The sequence below is a fragment of the Ischnura elegans genome, chromosome X, assembly GCF_921293095.1.
Source record: "Ischnura elegans chromosome X, ioIscEleg1.1, whole genome shotgun sequence".
Classification (NCBI taxonomy): domain Eukaryota; kingdom Metazoa; phylum Arthropoda; class Insecta; order Odonata; family Coenagrionidae; genus Ischnura; species Ischnura elegans.
Window position 1 is genome coordinate 120,514,001 of NC_060259.1, and position 4,868 is coordinate 120,518,868.

The 4,868-nt window shown below is 34.1% G+C and overlaps 1 long non-coding RNA gene across 1 annotated transcript; it reads left to right on the plus strand.

The window, feature by feature from the left end:
* Window positions 1-932: 932 nt before the first annotated feature.
* LOC124171550 lies at window positions 933-1,873 on the plus strand. The gene is made up of 3 exons (XR_006867834.1): window positions 933-951; window positions 1,384-1,558; window positions 1,670-1,873. It is a non-coding gene; the product is annotated as an uncharacterized LOC124171550 (long non-coding RNA).
* The last annotated feature ends 2,995 nt before the right edge of the window (window positions 1,874-4,868 follow it).

Here is a 4,868-nt window from a genome sequence, read left to right on the forward strand (position 1 = left end):
CAGCATCAATCCATCTCTGCTGTGCTGACCGTGTGAATGTAAGTAAATGAAACATTTTTTTCCATTCGATACTTATGTATGATTAATGAACCGCCAATTACTATCCAATAATTATTTAAGATTACTCATTATTTTATTCTCAGGGTAATGACAATTTAGCATGGTCTTTACTTTCGCTGGCATAGTGAAAAGAATCCATTGAGGCGGTTAAAGTTGAAATATCAGGGTTCTCGCAGTAGAATCCACTTTGTTAACAGTTCTTTATGACATTAAAACATTAGTCTCAACCTCAATTAACTCGTTTATGAATGATTTTTCTTGAAAATGAGTAACTATTGGGAATATGTCGAAGAATAATAGCAATTAATAAGCTGTTCTAAACATAGCCATCAGTTGAACTCTCTCCGATCATTATAATTTAGGCATTGATTTGTGCTTTAGTACATTTTATCAGACATATTGCACTCAAGGGCATAAGTAACACGTTTCTAAGTTGTTTCTGTACAATAAGATTGCAATCCTTAAAATTTTTGTTATGTAATCAATTACTCGTGTTTGTTGATAGAAAAATTAGTGGTATATTAAAATCTATGGTTTTCACCTGTTTGATAAGCATGTAGGCAGGATTTATGATGATTAAGTATCAAGTCTGCTAAGGAAGTATAATGTAAGCAAATCAATTGGTATTAGTGTATTTATAACATTTTTATATTTACAGGCTGCAGTAAATTAAAACTACAGAATAGCCAGCTCCTCATGTGGATGGGAGGAATGGCACCTGGGTTTTCTCACTTGGAGAGGAAAGTAGATGCTTTATTGGCTTGTGACCCAAAGCGAAAGGATGCTGATGTGGAGGAGATGAATTTCAGCCAATTGCCATTGACAGCAGATGAGGATTTCATCAAACTCTGCCGTAGGATAAGTGAAGATCCCTCATTTGAGCCAAAGGTGGTAAGTGAATAATGATAATTTGTGTGCTGCCATCCTGATTCAAACAATGTATGATTTTTTAAATGAAAGAACAATTAAGTTTTTGTAAGAAAGTTTCATAAGAGTTTCATTTGTAAAAAAGTTTCAGAAGTATATCTTGAGCTCGCCAGACATTCGTGGGTGCTTGGAATTCAAAGTGCTATAAAAATACTCAAGTACAACATAATTTTGAAGTGCGTATGGATTAATGTCCAATGAAATATTAAAAAATTATGGTATGATTGGATTTTTGTTATTTCATATGCACTTGTGCACTCATACTACATGTGCATACTAAACATGATAATTGTGTTAATTTCTTTGGTGAATTTTTCTTCTGGCTGTCTACATGATTTTTGTTATTCTTGTATTAGCTGTTAACTCTTCATTGATCTGGTATTTTTTTATCTCTAGATGCAATGTTTGGTAGCAGTTGGTAGAAGAAATGAATGAGAATGAATTTCTACAAAATATGTTGTGTCGTCTTAGGATGACAATGTACCAGAGTTGTAAGCCCTTACAGGCAAACTTAAGAAGAATTCGGTTAAGAAATCATTTTATAGCACTCCAGTGGGTCCTGTTACTTTTCGTGAGTGCATCCAATAAGATATTCTAAGATTATTATAATAATTGATCATTGAAATGAACTTCTAACATATTACATTAAGTGACATTAACTATGTTTTGTATAATTTCATAGGTGTATGCAGAAGGGTCTACCGTGATGCATCAGATGTGGAGCTGGAAGGGTGTCTGAGTAATTGGCTCAACCAGGCTGAGGTCGGGAAAATAAGAAAGTAAGTAGTCACTTCTCATTTCTCTGCCACACTAATTCGATCATCCCAGACATTTTCTTCATATTTTCCATTCCCTCTTACAATAGGTATACACTATAATGTTCCATGATACATGATATATCATTTCACAAGGAGTAATTACTATTTTCTCTTCAGGGATTAGCAGAATAAACAGACCGAGGATCAGGCTGATGAGGACAATAATTTTGCTTAATAAGTTCATCAGTAACGATCTATAAGTATGTAACCATGTAAGTTCCATGCACCACCTTGTACTCCCATAACTAAACAAGAATTCAAAAGAATGAAGTTTTAATTTTACATCCTCAAAGCCAATCAGCATACTTGTGAATGTTTTGATAAAATTCGAGCAATATGTTTTTACCTTTTGAAGATTTCTGTATTTTAGTTATTACCATGTGTGGCCTAGGGGGTCATAAATTTTTTAAAGTGTTTCTGTCTTTGATGTTTCCTATTCAGTTTGTAAGTATTTCACTCACTTCATTAATAATGATTAACTATCGATGACTCCACCGCTGCCTCAGCTTGTACATAATTAATGAGAAAAATAAATTCTTCAGCATTTATTTGTTGCCCATTTTATTGAATAAATTTAGCTCCCAAATTCTGTGCATGTGAAATGACTAACAATTGATAGAGTGGAAAATTTTAAATTTTGTTGTTGTAAATTGATCATTATTTAGGAGAGCATTTTATTTAGCAGAAATTTTAAGCCAGTTTTTCCACAGCAAGTGTCACTACAGAAATGGTAGGTGTGGAACTAGTTTTCCTAGTATGTAGCAGGTGTGACACTACACATTTTCAGCAGGTGTGATGTGACAAGTTTGCTGCACGTTTGAAAAAGCGTAACTAGGAGGTTTGATTCAAGCTTGCAGGCTTGTCATGACAAGCTTGGTACAAACTTGCAACTTTGTCGTGACAAGCTTGCAGCAAGTTTAGCATGCTATCTGGGATCAATGTTAACATACATAAAGAACTCAGAACAATATTTCAATTGCCAGATCACTGAAGAGTTGATGAACTAATATTGTCCACCAACAAGAAGGTAAAGTTAGCACCAATTATCAATGGGAACACAAATTAAGAACTCAAAAGAGTCATCTAATTGCCAGCTCACTGAATAGTCCATCAGTTAACATTGTTCACACACAGGAAGGTAAAGTTCACAACAATAACTTGTATTATAATTCTAATTCACAACTTGCGGCAGCGGGAAGCAGAACGACGTCACGCGAAGTTTTTCCTGGCATTCACACTTACCCCTCGCACTTTCGAGCGCTTGAAAATTTTCCCTTTTCATTTAATCGCAAAAAATGGTTCTCAACAAAAAGCGTGAACTACGCACTCCAGAAGTAATAATGTTTTGATTCAGGTGATAAAAATATTAGGGAATCACCTTATTATATCCATTTTATACAATTGTATACATGTTATACAATTTTATACATTTCTTACAATTGTGTACATTTCAAAAAATCTTCGCGTGACGAAAATTTTGTATACAATTTTATACAGGATTTCCTGTATACACCTGTACACAATTGTATACAAAATGTGTACATTGTATACAAATTTGGCTTCATACAATTGTATACAGTGTATACAATTTACACATTTTCATACACTGTATACAATTGTATGAAATGTATACAGTTGTATACATTTCATGCAATTGTATACATTTCATACAATTGTATACATTTCATACAATTGTATACATTTCATGCAATTGTATACATTTCATACAATTGTATACATTTCATACAATTGTATACATTTCATACAATTGTATACAGTGTATGAAAATGTGTAAATTGTATACACTGTATACAATTGTATAAAGCCAAATTTGTATACAATGTACACATTTTGTATACAATTGTGTACAGGTTTATACAGGAAATCCTGTATAAAATTGCATACAATTGTATACAAAATTTTCACTGGGGTATACTCATTGATCCTATGTATGTAACTAAACGATTTTACCACAGGGAAAGCTGTGAGGAATTTATTTATAATGTGGCTAATACAACATGGAGTGAACAAGGCCATGGCAATCCACTCGATGTTGATGCTAGGTTTAACTCCTTCCTGAATGATTTTCTGTTGCTTTTTAATCATTCATTTCCTTTAAGAACCAGGAAGTTTAACTATAAAAGCAAAAATATTAAATTCCCTCCTGAGCTCCTAAATATGAATGCCAGGGTTAAAGAACTGCATAGACTGTCAAAGTTTTCTGATCCATCCCTCCTCAATCAATACAAAGCTCTCCTACATAAATACAAATGCAGTATTAGGGAATTTAAGAAAAATCGTCATAGCCATGTCATTGCTTCTTCAAATAACCCCTCCAAAGCTGCATGGAGGATTATTAACCAACAAACTAAAAATAACTTTGAACAGAGACCAACTTTTATCAAATTTAATGACCTACCCTGTCGATTTCTGAAACAACAATGCCTGTTCGCTGTCCGTTTGAAGTCTGTTGATAGCCTGTTCGAGATTAGTGAACAGGGTATTAACAGCCAACGAACAATCTCGGGTCACTCACAAGTAGGAACAACTTACGAACAGCCTACCAACAGTTTGTACTCTGTTTGCAGCTTGTTCCTTAACAGGCAGGAAACAAGCATTTCGGGAACAATAGTGAACAAGCTTTTAACAGGCAGGGGCCGGTTGGTAGTATGTTTCACCGAACAGGGAATGAACAGACAACAGTGAACAAACACTAAACACCCTATCGATTTACGTAAAAATAATGCCTGTTCGCTGTCAGTTTGGTACCTTTTGGAGATTTTGAGAACAGATTATGAACAACGTACGAACAATTGTTTTAAGTTTCGGAATTTGGACAAAAATTTGGATTAATCCAAATTTAATTGAGTACAAGGAAGTTTGATTGAATCCAAAGAAAATATCATCTACTTAAACAGTAATTATATACGGTTGAATTCATTATCACGATTACCATCAACCACGGATGACGGTTATTGAAGTGAACACGCAAATTATATTAGCTATCTGCTCGGCTTACGCACGTTAAATACTTTACTTCGCCAATTACAGGCAGGGGCCGTA